The sequence below is a fragment of the Ascaphus truei genome, chromosome 1 (assembly GCF_040206685.1).
Source record: "Ascaphus truei isolate aAscTru1 chromosome 1, aAscTru1.hap1, whole genome shotgun sequence".
Taxonomy (NCBI): domain Eukaryota; kingdom Metazoa; phylum Chordata; class Amphibia; order Anura; family Ascaphidae; genus Ascaphus; species Ascaphus truei.
This window is the reverse complement of record NC_134483.1, coordinates 446,049,895-446,066,292: the sequence shown is the minus strand read 5'-3', so window position 1 is coordinate 446,066,292 and position 16,398 is coordinate 446,049,895.

The following is a 16,398-nucleotide window of genomic DNA, read 5'->3' as shown; positions in this document are numbered from 1 at the left end:
GGGCAGGAGGGCAAAGGGCAGGGAGAGGCGGGGGGCAAAGGGCAGGGAGGGGCAGGGGGGCAAAGAGCAGGGGGGGCAGGGGGGCAAAGGGCAGGGAGGGGCGGGGGGGCAAAGGGCGGGGGGGGCAAAGGGCAGGGGGGGGCAAAGGGCATGGAGGGGCGGGGGACAAAGGGCAGGGAGGGGCAAAGGGCAGGAGGCAGGGAGGGGCAGGGGGGCAAAGGGCAGGGGGGCAGGAAGGGGCGGGGGGCAAAGGCAAGGGGGCAGGGAGGGTAGGGGGTCAAAGGGCAGGGGGAGTCAGAGACGCGTTAAATAACCCATTCCCCTGCGTTTACTCACCTTGCACATGGCCGCGCTCCTGTTCGTCCGGGTACCGGCCGCCCTCCTCCTCAACCTCGGGCTCCTCAGCGGAGAAGCTGAGACGCTCCGGTGAGGAGGTGCTGTGCCTTTCGCGGGGAGAGGCGGAGACAGCCAGAGGAGCGCCCTCGGGGATGGGGAGCGGCCTGTGTGAGGGGAGAGCCGCACAGTGCGTGCTCTGTGTGGGGGGGGGGGGGGTGAGCGGGTGGGGGGTGAGGGAGAGCGCCGGGTGAGGGAGTGGCCTATGGGTGGTGAGAGCCGTGGTGAGGTGAGAGTCCCCCGCTGTGTCCCGGGCGCTCGCTCCGCTCCCCCGCTGACTGTAGCGATGCCGGGGGGGGGGAGGAAAAAATGCGGGAAACTGGGAGACCCGGGGAGAGGAGGAGGTGCGCGCGGGTCCCGATGAGCGATGGACTGTGATGAGTTGGATTGCAGGGTGATGTTCGGGGAGGAAGCGGCAGAGCCTCCGGGACCGGCGGGTAAGAGACCGGGAGATGTGCTGCTAACATTGTGATCCCCACCCCCCCGGGTTATACATGCTGCTAATGTATGTAACACCCCCCCTACCCCTAAGTAAGTGTGTGTGTGTGTGTGTGTGTGTGTGTGTGTGTGTGTGTGTGTGTGTGTGTGTGTGTTGGAACTTTGGCCCGTCACTCCGCCTCAGGCCAATGAGAGGTGTGCGGGGGCGGGCGGGCCAAGGGAGCCATCTCATTGGCCTGAGGCGGAGTGATGGGCCAAAGCTCCAATGCGATTTCTGCTAGGGTCAGAAGACACGCAGACAGGCATACAGTGCTTTCAGAAATATATAGTAGGTTGTGAATTTTGTATCCTTCCCGGGATACACTATAAATTTCAGTAAATCAGAGGCACTTACAGTTTGCCATGAACTGTCTAAACATACTGTAATGTCGGAAACACCTTCCCTTTCAGATGGGCCCCCGGATATATTTAATACCTAGGTATAACGATACCAAATAATATGAGAAAACTATATCCACTTAATTTTACCCTATAATTGGAAAAATGAAGGAAACATTTGCATTGTGGAACAAACTACCCATGTCCTTCTGGGGAAAAGGAAATTTGATGAAAATGTCAATAATCCCCAAATTACTCTACCCAATGATGATGCTACCTATTACACTAAGCAACAAAGATATTAAGAAAGTACATTGTATGTTCACAGGGTTTATATGGGGAGGAAATAAAAAGAGAATAAGCGGTAGAAAATTACAAATGGATACGTTGGAGGGAGGAATATCAATGCCAGATGTGGATAATTATGGGCAGGCTTGCCTATTTAGATATATAAGAGATTGGGTTAACCATTGCTTGTCATCCCAGCAATGGAATAATGATATAGTATATTGAGGGACACAACCGGTAGCAATATTACACACAAAATAATCCAAAATCGCAACCTACAGATGCAGCGGCCGTTATTGAAACACTTCACGCAGTGTATACCTCGGATGGCGCGCTATTTCTTCCAACCATACCGCCCTAAGACGTTAGTGCAGGCGAATGCAGAATATTGCATTTTAGTGTTCTGGCTTTTAAACACCTGAAATTGACACAGTAGCACAGTACTGTACACATTACAATTCATTCATTTCATTGCATTTCATTGCATTTCATTGCATTTCATTGCACACAATCCATGAAATTCAAACAAAGCTACCACGATAAACGTGTGCCTGGGGCGATTGGCGGCATTAATGCCGCGTGGAGTACAGCAGCGCAACGGCACCGTGATTTGTTCAAATAACGGCCACTGCATCTGTATATAAACAACTCCTTACTCATATATTATACACAAAAGGCATGGAGAGCGATAAGGAAACAGCTAGCGCTAGATAGCGAAGTATCCCAATTTATTCCAATACAGGAGAACCCAGAATTCTTGGAAGGCTCCACGAGTCAACCTTTCTTTAATTGGAGGGAGCAGGGATTAATACTAGTTGAAAAAAAAAATAACAAAGCAATTCGTTCCAGGAGTTAAAGAACGAATTCAGTATAGACGATAGAGGGTTCTTTGCTTAACTACAAGCTAGGTATTATGTAAACGGACTAACTACACAGAATCCAAGTGGATTTGATGATAATGTCTTGGACTCAACATTAAAAATTACAAAAAAACTAAAAATTTAATATTAATAAGATCTACCGATCAACAACTCCCAAAGCAGAGGATTCTATCATGGTAGGGACGTGGGCCTAGTGGAAAAAAAGATGTTTCAGAGAATATAATAATCAAATGATTAAAAAATCTTTAAAAGCACGCAGTCTCTATATTGGAGAGAGACACAAGTTAAAATTATACACCGGGCATTTATTGCACCTGGAATACAAGCAAAATTTTCGTATAAATGTGATGGAGACTGCCCAAAATGTTTTGAGAAATGCCTGTTTTTTCCATATGTTTTGGACATACCCCTGAATACCAGACTTTTGGAACAAGACAGTTGATTTTATAGACAATATATACCAAATAACGTTTAGCAGAGATCCCATAAGCCTGTTATTGGGAGCAGAGCAGGGGAAGTTAGCTGACAAAACCAGATATCCTAGGCTTATACAAGCAATTCTGTTGATCGCCAAAAGATGCATTGCTCTAAAGTGAATAGACAAAGAACCGCCTGTAACGGAGTCCTCACCACAAACAAGGTGTGACCGCGAGGCCGAGGTGGGGATATATACAACACCAACCCACAGCCGCATGGGCGCGTCTGAAGTGTAGATACTGTAGGTCGAGGTTGCCGGGTCGGGGTTGGAGAGATATGGATGGTCAGAGATACTTGTCGATGTCGGGGTTGGGGAGGTGCGGATCGTTGAAGGTTCTTAGCCGGGGTCAGGATTGGAGAGGTGCGGATCATCGTAGTACTTTGCCGAGGTCGGGGTTGGAGAGTTGCGGATCGTCGTTGGCAGGCAGGGTTAGGAGTTTAGAAGAGCGATAGAATAACATACTATTTACCCTTCTTGATATACTGTTCAACAGTCTGGGGTTCTCTTCTCCCCCCCTCCGTTATTATTATCTAATACTATGCAATGGATTTATTTTAAAAAAATCAATAAAACATAAAGGATTTTGAATGAAATGCTACTTTAAATATTTTTTACTTTTAGCAATGTGCACTAACAAATGTAAACTGTTTCATTGAAAAAAGCATTTTTTTGGCCAGTAAGCTACAATACTACAGCAAGATATCTCTTAACATACGTTATATATTTTTTAAATGGACACAAGGATCAATTACAAATCGCAAGGCATCCTGATGCCAAAAATAGAAAGTAGACCAAAAGTACAAGCCAAAAGTATGTTCTTTTACAGAATATTTAAATTTCATGTCTTTTAGATGCAAAAAAGGAACAGTTGTCACACCTTACCATCAGCATGAAATCAAGTTCACTGCATTAATCTTGTTACAGTGTTATGCACTAAAATAATTGAAATGGGATCACAGTTTGGTGCAAGTGAGCAGATAAATAGAGCAACCTCTATCACATAAATGTGCAAGTGATTAATGCAATCTTTTTAAATGATGCAATGATGCAAAGAGCTTGAAAGTGTTTAATGTGATGTGTGAAGCTGTTTTGATTTGCAAATAACAGTCCTTTGTGCTCTGCCATACTTTTCTCGAGTGGTACAATCATACACAGGCAGAAGCTCCATAAGGGAAAATAATGTACTGTAGGAAAAGGAAGTCCAGACATGCAGGACTGAGGTCACTGGATATGGTGAATATTATAGATTAAAGGTCACTGGCTCTGCCTATCCAGAATATACAGGAGAGCACAGAACAGAGCTGCATAAGAGATATCACACAAAAAGGAAATACACAGAGGGAGCTTGCAGGCCAGTTAAATATAAATCTTTAGCTTCTAAAGGCAAAAAATGTGCTGAAATACAGGAGTATTTCATATTAAAGATATTTTCAAAGCTTCAAGGATTTATTGGCACTCAAAAGCTCCAAATGACCAAATATTAAACTCTCTCTATGAAGAGTTTTAACTGTCTATGAATCTTCACCGAGGGCAAATATTGAAGTAAATACAGGTATTATTTTGTACATTTTCTCAGTGTGGAATATGACCTAATTTATTTTTTTATTTTTCTATTACTTTGAAAGTCTCCAAAGAACCTTATCTAAGGGCATATTTAGCCATTTACTCCTCAATTCATGATGCATCTTTGCGTTTGGCCATGAGCCAACAGCTTTGGCTTCCTACTCATCTCTGGAAAATGGCTTTTAAATATTTAAACGTTTACCTTTTACCACGTTATTCCTCCAGGAGACTTTAACTCAACAAGGAGTGTGTTCAAACATTGCTCATGTTCTACTGTAACATCCTATGTATACCTCCTTTAGAAAGAAAAAAATTGTCCTCTACATGAATTGTTTTATAAGATTTTATTTCATAGTTTGTAAGGACTGAAACAAGCAATGTTCAATTCTTTTTTTCCTAATAAAACAAAGTCTCATCAGAGCTGCAGAATAAATTCACTTCAATGATATAACTCTTGCAAATGATTTAGATGTATGTATGCTCTCTCCGTGACTATCCAAGGCTGGAATGAGACATTGATGTACAAACATAATAAATATAATGCCAGTGTGCTTAATATATAATAGATATATTCAAAGAATTACTTGTACTGTTCTTTACCTTTATCAGAAACAACCAGTGTAATGTAGTAAAAAAAAGATAATGTTTATATTGTCTGTGTAATATTCGTAATTGTATGCAAGAAAATGTTAAGGGCATATTTACTAAGCGGTGCTCTGCCATAAAACACCTTCAAGCACCAGAATACACCTTACAGCCTATTCTCATTGATGGCATCTCACACTTTCATTTTTCTCCATAGACAGTCTCTCAGTCTCTCACAGTCTCTCACAGTCTCTCTCAGTCTCTCTCAGTCTCTCTCGGTCTCTCTCAATCTCTCTCAGTCTCTTAGTCTCTCTCAGTCTCTCTCAGTCTCACTCAGTCTCTCTCTCTCTCTATCTCCTGCCCCCCGGGGCTATCAAAGCCATCAGTCCCGGCTCCAGCATCGAGCAACTCACATGCTACCGCACCCCGTGCAGTGGGGCCCTCAAAGAAAAAGGTCACCCCTGGGAACTCAAAGTAGGCTGCTGCTCCTACCATCAAGGCAGCCTCCAAACCTCCTTCTTCCCAGTCACTAGCATCAGTGGCTATGGCAAGACCTATTGCTACAGCTATAGGAAAGAAGGGAAGAATGCCACCTTGGCCCCCATTATATGCACCCTCAGTGGTGCGGGTTTGACTGTAAGTGACCCTTCCTCTTCTGGGAGTGACATCCCCAGAAATAGGAAGCAAAAAATAATCAGGGGGATGGCTGAGGAATGGGAGGTGCTTATATATTGGAAAAAGAGGAGTGAAACATTGCCTCCTCACCAGGTGGCATTGTATGGCCTGTATATATCACCCAGCCACCTTGAGCTGAACCAATGCCAGACCACACACCTCTCCCTCCAGACCCAGCAGGGGTTAGAGAGGACGAGGGTCTGGAGATAGAGCAGGGGAATGAGGGGGCCTTCCAAGGTTACTCATAGCTTTTCTGCAGGCGTTGCCACTTGTCCGGTCAACTCTACGTGCTAGTAATCGAGCTGTTTCTTTGTCTATTTAGGAGAATATTTAAAACCAGAGACATAACATAAAACGCAGACAAAGCTCAGTGCACATCCAGTAAAACTTATACACGGTACAGTGCCTAAATATACATGTATAGATAACTAATAAATAAAATGGTCTTTTAGTTTCACATTTTGGCCAAATTTTTGTAAGCCCCTGAGCCAACTGCACGGCAGACCATGTTTCAAGGGTCCCTAACACTAATATAGATTCTTAATAACCTGTGCATTGCCAGAAATAATGATTTATAATAAATCTGTCAATATTAGTTGCAAAGTTCTAAGTCTGATTGAAGCTTTTATTAACCTGTACATTACCAGGAAATTTTGACAGATTTTAACACGTGGTCTGCTGTGCAGTTGGCTCAGGGGCTTACAACAATTTGGCCGAAATGTTAAACTAAAAGACCATTTTATTTATTAGTTATCTATACATGTATATTTATGCACTGTACCATGTATAAGTTTTACTGGATGTGCACTGAGCTTTGTCTGTGTTTTATGTTATGTCTCTGGTTTTAAATATATATATTGCCATGCTCAGTAGCACTCCTCTGTGAAACTTATATGCTTATATATATGTTGGGGTTATTTTGGGGGTTCAATATGAGCTTATAGGTGTTCTGTATGTTTTATAATTCTTGTTCAGCTAGTCTTAGGTGATTGGAGGGTGGCAACCTCCTACCTAATTGAAGCTCACTCCCTCCCACATTTAAATGGTTAAAAGCTCACTCCATGTCATCTCCCACTCTCAGGGGAACTTGCTTGCTTACAGTGTGATTGTGACAAATCTATTAATGAGTGCTTTTCCTGGTAATGTACAGGTTAATAAAAGCTTCAATCAGACTTAGAACTTTGCAACTAATTTTGACAGATTTATTATAAATCATTCTTCCTGGCAATGCACAGGTTATTAAGAATCTATATTAGTGTTAGGGACCCTTGAAACGTGGTCTGCCGTGCAGTTTTCTCAGGGGCTTACAACAATTTGGCCAAAATGTGAAACTAAAAGACCATTTTATTTATTAGTTATCTATACATGTATATTTAGGCACTGTACCGTGTATAAGTTTTACTGGATGTGCACTGAGCTTTGTCTGTGTTTTATGTTATGTCTCTGGTTTTAAATATATATATATATATTGCCATGCTCAGTAGCACTCCTCTGTGAAACTTATATGCTTATATATATGTTGTGGTTATTTTGGGGGTTCAATATGAGCTTGTAGGTGTTCTGTATGTTCTATTTAGGAGAAGGCTCACTGATTAAGTGCTAAGAGAACCAGACATGCGGGTAGTCCTTTTAGCGTACGCTGACAGTGTACTCCTCGTGGCCCAGGACCTAGTTGATCTGAAGCAGGCACAAGCATGCCAAGAGGACTATACTGCAGCTTCTTCTGCTTGGATCAACTGGTCCAAATTATCAGGCCTTTTAGTGGTTCCATACAGGTAAGACTCCTTACCTCCCACATTTCATAATATCTCGTTGGAGGCAGATGCAATCAAGTATGTGGGAGTCTCCCTGTCCACTGTGGAGTGCCCGGTCCCATTGAATTGGACTGAGTTGGAGGAATGTGTCCTCACTCGTCCAGGATCATGGAAGGACTCTGGTGATCAAACAACTGGTGGCCTCTCAGCTGTGGCACCGGCTGATAGTTCAAAAGAAGTGAGGAAGAAGTGGACACCCCATCTGGCCTGATTCCTGCATTTGAACTACGCTGGAAAGGAGGATATCATCAATACAAGACTGCATCATTACTGCTGTGATGCTGCCTTTACCATTTATACTTGCTGTGACTTCACTTCTTCTCAAATTATGCACTTCTTTTTACCAGCCTCAGTATGTCTCTAACTCAATTCATATATCTCCATCTCTCCTTCCTTCACCACTTCTCTTTTCACATGAACTCCTTTCTTACCTGCGTCCTCTGACACCACACAGCTATATGCCCTGCACTAAAACACACCCTTACAAATCATCCTCACATATCCTCTTTCTATCCATGTTTCTCCTCCTTGCTTCTGGGGATATCTCTCCCAATCCTGGTCCCTGTCTTATTCCTACATGCGCTCGTCCCCGCCTGCGAACTGCAACCTCTACTCCTTCTGGTGTCAACCCCTCCAACCTCATACCCATCCCCTGCCACCCTCCCTCCTCTCTCCCTTTCTCCTGTGCCCTTTGGAATGCTCGCTCCCTCTCTAACAAGTTCCTCTCTGTGCATGACTTCTTTCTCTCTCACTCCCTGCTTCTCTTTGCTATAACTGAGACCTGGCTCACTCAGTCTGACTCTGCTCTGGAAGCTGCCCTCTCCTACGGTGGCCTTTCCTTCTCCCACACTCCGCGCACTGATGGCAGTGGTGGAGGTGTGGGGCTCCTGCTCTCCTCTCTCTGTCGTTACTGAACCCTTCCTATTCCTCCCTCTCTTGCTTTTCCCTCCTTTGAGGCTCACACTGTCCAGATTTTCTCTCCTCTCCCTGTTCATGTGGCTGTCATCTATCGCCCACCTACCTCTTCTCATCCCCCTTCTGCCTTTCTCTCTCACTTTGAATCCTGGCTCTCTTTCTTCCTCTCCTCAGACTCCCCTGTTCTTCTCCTTGGGGACTTCAATTGCCACATTGATGACCCCTCTCTCCCTTGGGCTTCCCGCTTTCTTTCTCTAACCTCTTTTTTTGGCCTTCAACAGTGGACTGCAGCCAGCACCTACAAGGATGGCCACTACTTAGACCTGGTTTTCACTAAGAACTTCTCTCTCTCCGATTTCTCCATTTCCCCTTTTCCTCTCTCTGACCATCATCTCATCTCATTCTCTCTATCTCGCTTCTCCCCTTCTCCACCTCCATCTACAGCCCGGTTCTGCAGAAACCTGCGCTCTACTCACTTACCTGACTTTGAGTCCACTTTACGCTCCTCCCTCTCCTCTCTCAGCTCTGCTACAGACCCCGACAACCTGGTCAGGAACTACAACTCTGTCTTGTCCTCCTCTCTTGATCTACATGCCCCACTTTCTCTCTGCCGCACTCGCCCTTCTAACCCTAGACCCTGGCTAAATTCCCACACGCGCATGCTGCGTTCCTCCACTCGTTCCTCTGAACGCCTCTGGAGGAAGTCTCACACTCTCGCAGACTTCCTTCACTACAAATTTATGCTATCCTGTTTCAACTCTGCCCTCTCGCAAGCTAAACAAGCCTACTTTTCTGCACTAATCAACATGCACAAGTCTAACCCACGCCGACTGTTCTCTGTCTTTGATATTCTACTCAAACCACCCTCAGCTGCCTCTCCTTCCTCCATCTCCGCTCAGGACTTTGCTGACTATTTTAAGGAAAAGGTGGAATCCATACGTCAGAACATCCCCTCTGTTTCTTCTTCCCATCCTACACCTCTTCCTAACTCTCCTCCTGCCTTCCTTGACTCTTTTTCCACTGTCTCAGAGGAGGATGTGTCGCTGTTGATCGCCACTTCTCCCTCTACCACTTGCCCTCTTGACCCCATTCCCTCCCATCTCCTAAAACCTCTTGCTCCTACTATAATCCCTATGCTCACACACATTTTTAACTCCTCCCTCTGCTCTGGAACCTTTCCATCCTCCTTCAAACATGCAACAGTCATACCATTACTTTAAAAACAGCAAGCTTGACCCTACCTGTCTTTCTAACTATCGACCTGTCTCCCTCCTGCCTTTTGCCTCTAAACTCCTTGAACGTCTTGTATTCGCTCGCTTGCTCCATTTTCTCAACACCTATTCTCTCCTAGACCCTCTACAATCTGGCTTCCGCACTTCTCACTCCACGGAAACAGCCCTCACTAAAATAACTGACGACCTCCATGCTGCCAAAGACAGAGGTCATTACACTCTGCTCATATTACTCGACCTCTCTGCAGCATTTGACACCGTGGACCACCCTCTTCTCCTTCACATTCTCCATACTCTTGGTATTCGGAACAAAGCTCTATCCTGGATCTCATCCTACCTCTCCCATCGTACTTTCAGTGTCTCTTCTGCTAACACCTCCTCCTCCTCTATTGATCTCTCTGTGGGGGTACCCCAGGGCTATGTCCTGGGACCTCTTCTCTTTTCTCTGTACACACTCTCTCTAGGTGACCTAATAACATCTTTTGGGTTTAAATATCACCTCTATGCTGACGACACACAAATATACTTTTCAACACCTGACCTTACACCTGCTATACAGACCAAAGTTTCTGAATGTCTCTCTGCTATATCATCCTCGATGGCCCTCCATCGCCTTAAACTCAACATGGCTAAAACAGAGCTCCTCATACTTCCTCCCAAACCTGGCCCTACTACCTCCTTCCACATTACTGTTGGAACTACGATCATCCACCCAGTAGCCCAAGCACGCTGCCTAGGGGTCACACTCGACTCCTCTCTCACATTCGACCCTCACATTCAAAACATTACTAAAATTTGTCGCTTTTTCCTCCGCAATATAACAAAGATACGCCCTTTCCTCTGTTGCTCGACTGCTAAAACTCTGACTCAGGCCCTCATTCTCTCCCGTCTTGATTACTGTAACCTCCTGCTGTCCGGCCTTCCTGCCTCTAACCTGTCTCCCCTACAATCTATCCTAAATGCTGCTGCCAGAATCACTCTACTCTTTCCAAGATCTGTCTCAGCATCTCCCCTCCTGAAATCCCTCTCCTGGATTCCAATCAAATCCCGCATCTCACACTCCATTCTTCTCCTCACTTTTAAAGCTTTACACTCTTCTGCCCCTCCTTACATCTCAGCCCTAATTTCTCGCTATGCACCACCCCGACTCTTGCGTTCTGCTCAAGGATGTCTTCTTTCTACCCCCTTTTTATCTAAAGCCCTCTCCCGCCTTAAACCTTTTTCACTGACTGCCCCACACCTCTGGAATGCCCTTCCCCTCAGTACCCGACTAGCACCCTCTCTATCCACCTTTAAGACCCACCTTAAGACACACTTGCTTAAAGAAGCATACGAATAGCACTGTGAACATTCTGAACACATGATACATAAAGCTTGGCCCCCTGCAGACGCACTTACCAGAACTCCCTCCTACTGTCTCTGTACGTTCTCCCTACCTACCAATTAGATTGTAAGCTTCTCGGGGCAGGGACTCCTCTTCCTTAATGTTATGTTTGTCTAAAGCACTTATTCCCATGATCTGTTATTTATATTATCTGTTTCTTTATTCGATTACCACATGTATTACTACTGTGAAGCGCTATGTACATTAATGGCGCTATATAAATAAAGACATACCATACCATAGCCCTGAGTCCGACCCCTGAATTTATCCCCAATATCCAGAGGAAGTTGCTGGACTTACTCTGGATGGAAAGCATTGAGTCTCTGTGGGTGTTATGTGCCTCTGGGAGAGGACAGACAGGAAGTTGTGTGTGTGCACTCCTAGGTGCACACCTTCCGCCTCCAATACCTGCAGAGATACCTTTATGCAGATCCTTCTCTGCAGTGGTGCCAACTGGCATCCAGCTTCCTTCTCCAGCTGCGCAATATAGGGTATGACCGGCAACTTTATCTTATCAAGCCTGAGGGGAATGGGAGAGACCTCTCAGTGTTGCCGGCATACTGCCAGGACACCCACAAGGCCTGGAGCATGGTCTCCATGTCTAGGTAAGGATCCCCTGACGAAGTGACAACGGGTCACGAAACGCGTAGGGAGGAGGAGCTTAGTGATTTGGAACGTCTGAGCACCCGTAGTTCCTGACGCGAGGAGAGTTCCGGTTTCCAGTTTCCGGTTTGCGGCATCGCTGACGTCACTCGAGGTTCCGGTATCGAGTGTAGCGTGCGGCAATTCTCTCCTCGGCAGTCTATAGGAGCAGTGCAGGTTGCGGACGGCAGTTTGTGCGGTATTTGATACCCTGTATTTATGTAAGTGTGATTTTAACATTTTTTCTTGAGCTATTAAATCCTGTACGATATCACACTAGTATTGTTTAATTTCCACCCCCTCCCCCCCCCTCCCACTCTTGAACCTGTGGGAGTGTTGGAGTGAAAAATCGACACTGAGTGAGGGAGATTCCAGCAGACCAGACCACGTGGGATCCGTGAGATGATCTGAAGGAAAGGGACGGATGTCACAGATTCTCTCAACTGAATGTTGCTAGCCCATATCCTGTAAGTAGGATTCTAGGATTTTAGATAGGGAGACAATTGAAGAAACACACTACGCAATTGGTGTGCCCTGTTGTCTTTTCTGTTATTTCAGAAACAGCTGAACATCATTCATAAGGACTACAACTCCCCTGTCTGAAATATCACTATCAAGACCATCAACCTGCCTAAGGAAGCCTATACTAGAGACTGCCTTGTTGGTTCACGGTATTTTTGGACTTTATTCACAGCGCCAGGAACGATTAATTTGTGTATTAGTAACTAGGTAAGGATATGTTGTTGGGGAGGACCTCCTAACTGAGCGACTGCTGTATAATCCAGCGAGGGGTGTTCGGATGTTGGAGTCTCTCAGCATAATTTGCCGCTTTTGCCAAGCACGAATGACCCGAGTCTGGGATCTCCTGGACTACGAACAGTTGGAATGGATGCATCCTGAGGTTAACATCCACTCATGGGCTACACTACCCCAAGAGTTTCACACCGTTTGCTCCTGGTGATCAAGGATGTCATGTCCCCCGACTTGCGTATTTTCCTGGTGAGTGTATTGCAGAATGGAGCGCAACGTCCACCTTCCAATCCCTCTCCTCCAGCTGTATGTGTGGGCCCAAAACCCCGCCAACCCTCTCCGGCTCCTCCTGTCCCTGGGGACCATACCCTTCGCATGGTTTGTAGTGCAGCAACCAGAGCACAGTCAATAGATCAGCTATTTATTGCATACTTCCCAAAAGCAGGAGCTACATGAACGCACCACCTACACGTTTCATGCCGAAGCACTACTATACTGGATTCTTTTCACTCACAGACTGCACGCCGTGGATGCCTTGGCAGTGGAAGTGTTCCTGCAAAGGATTCAGGTTATGTACCATAGTGCCATGTAATTACTCCTGTTACATACAACAACTGCTGCCTATATTCATTACTATTTGGGTTACATAAGTGTGCCATTATTTGTGGTCATCAAATGGATACCACTAGGCACAGAGTCCCATCAATTTTGTCAATTGTCTTATGAGAAATGGACATTTTACAAGCATCCTGACATTTATTGGATTTATTAATACAAGTGATTATAGTCACATTTGATTTTTGGAGCACCACAGTATCCATTACTGAACTGCCTTGGCATGGTAAAGCTGTACTCTATCATGCTCCATACAGTGCACAACCTTGCCGTTGTCGCCCACCTGAATACCATCTGGGGGTGGATACTACCAACAAACGTGGGTGAGGCCAGGTGGAGGGAACTCTATTCAGAGTTAGATCCCCTTTCCACCGGGGATCTGAGTTTGAGAATCCTCCACAGTTCATGGGAGAGTACCTTGCCCACAGACTCTGTTGCCGCATGCCCATTTTGCAGCAGAAGGGAGTCCATGCTTCACATTTATTTTAGTTGTGCCAGACTGCATCCTCTCTTATTACTCTTGAGTGGCCTCCTCCTTTAGTTCTGGTTGCACTTCTCACCTCATATTTTAATTTTTAGGCATCCAGTATCCCGGAACAATAGGACCTTGGACAACCTCACCAACTTGATCCTGGAATTAGCCAAGCTGGCAATATATAAGTCCTGCAAGTAGCGTTTGACTGGGGAGGTTCCCTTGACTGCCAGGTGCTGTTCCAGGTGCTGGTACGCTCCCATATCCAAGCAGAGTTCACCACACTGTGGCTACTGGGCAAGTCATGCATTTACCTCCCAGTGGGCCTTAGTCGGGGTGCTCTGTACGGTATGCCCCCATCTGGTTTCTTTTCAATTACACCTTCTCCTTTAGTGCACTTTATGTTTAGTTACAGTGCACTGGTTTTAGTTTTATTTTCACTCAGTTTTAAAACCTTTCCTATTACAGTTGGTCGGTGAAAACTGATGCCGTATTTTATTGATTAAAGGTTTTAAAAATAGACCTAGTAGTGAGACCTAGGGCCTCATGCAGTAAGCCCCGATAAAATCTCTTCGGCAAGGGTTGCCGATAGGCCTTTTTTTGGCGATTTGCCCTCGCAGTATTCAGTAAGGGCCGAATCCTTCCGATCCCTGCCGAATCACTGCGAATGCAAAACTGCCGATGAGCCTGTGCCGATACAGCCTGGCTCCCGATAAGCCTTCCGATAGGCCTTTTGTGCCGATACATGTTTGCAGCAGAGAGAAACAAGCCGCTCTCTCAGCGCAAACATCGGCAAAAAATAAAGTATTTATAAACAACTTTTACTGATAGTGTACATGTGCAGGGGTCTCCGGAGCTGAACCGCATTGATTTCAGGTCCGGGGACCCCCTGCTTCCCGAGATACAGGCCCCTTTATGAGGTGCCGGAATCCCTCTGCATTTAAAGGTCCCGATCACGTGACCGCGGCATGTAAACAAAGCAGAGGGATACCAGCACCCCCTAAAGGGGCCTGTATCTCGGGAAGCAGGGGGTCCCCAGACCTAAAACCAAAGCGGTTCAGCTCCGGAGACCCTCTGCACATCTACACTATCAGTAAAACACACATATCAATAAAGACTCGTTCCTTACCTTTGCGGCTATGTGCTATGGTAGCGAAGCAGCATTAATGTATTTTTAATAATAGTGTACTGTGAGCAGGGGGTCCCCTGAGCTGAATCGCGTTGCTTTGTGGACCAGAGACCCCCTGCTTCCCGAGTTACAGGCCCCGGTGTGTGTCATCGGGTGGCAGTGTCGCCGCCATCTTTATAGCATCCCATACGCGACGTGCCCGCTATAAATATGGCGGCGACACTGGCACCGGTGCCCCAAACTGGGGCCTGTAATTCGGGAAGCAGGTGGTCTCTGAGCCACAAATTAATGCGGTTCAGCTCAGGGGACCCCCTGCTCCCGCATAATATTATTAAAAATACATAAATGCTGCTTCATTACCATAGCGGATAGCCGCTAAGGCAATGAAGGGGTTAAAGCAGCATAGCATGTTTATTGGGGACATTTGCCCCCAATAAACATAGCAATAAACAACATACACCCCCTGTGTATTTAAAATAAATAAACAACAATAAATACATTAAATACATATAGTACTCACCACCCATGTCCGGCTGCCACGATGAAGGCCATCCTCCTCTTCATCCTGGCCATGGCCCCCTCCGCTGCTGCAAAACAGACACAAGAATGAAAACATCCAAAGTAATGTCCCCTAACCACTTAATCACCATAGCGGTTTTTAACCGCTACAGTCATTAAGGGGTTAACCCACCCTCACCCACCACTCGGGATGCCTACATACCCTCCCCCACTAACCCCCCACCCCATGAGGCCTAACCACCCTCACCCACTACCCACAAGGGAGGCCTACCCACATACCGTTGGGGAAACCCCCACCCACCCCCCGTACCCACAATAAAAAAAATACAGTGACCCACAATAAACATCATTATATTTAATAAATACATTAACCACCCCCTGTGCCCCCCCATAAATACAAGATTTATCCTTTTACAAACAGGGTTCATAACATAGCCCCACGCGAGTCCCCGGTGGGCTGGCGGGGCACCTGACAGACCTACAGGGTACCAGCAGCCCTTTTCAAACAGGTTCTGGAAGCCTGCTGGTGGGTCCCGCCAGCACCATGGCCCCCAGGTGGTCTTCTTTGCACACCATGGGCCACAATTGTGTCCCCACGGTAGGCCTAAGGATGTCTGGGAGCCCTGGGTCAGACCCACAGGTGTCTGCGGGGCCTCGGGTGGTTCCCACGGGGGTCTGGGGAACTCACGAGTGTTCATTATGGGTCCGCGGTGCCCCCACAGGAGTGGGACCACACATCTTCATCCCCGCACCTACGGGTCCGCGGTGCCCCCACAGATGTGAGGCCACCGCTTCATCCCCGCATGTGTCATCCGTGGAACCACCAGCCTGGTACCCGTGAGATACCCAAGGAAACCACAGGTGGTCTCCAGAGGTCCCACGCAGAACCATGGAACAAACCCTGAATGTAAAAAAAATAAACCTGGCCTATACATTCAATACACTGGCGACACACTTTATTCGAGCTTGGCTAGTCCCACGAATTCGGGTATACCCGGGTGTATTGAGGTTTGTGACTGTTTTCTGCCCGAGTGCATTGAGGTATTTTCCAGGCAGGGATTGAAGCATTTTATTCCCGCTGGCTGCAATACTGCACAGTACATATATATATACTGCATTACAATTCATGAATTTATGCCATCTGGTAGACACGCGAAGCATTGCAGCCTATTAAATCCTAATCATTATCATTTAACAGATCAGCCGCCCATCAGCCAGGCATGAACCCAGGCTGGGAAGGCAAATGC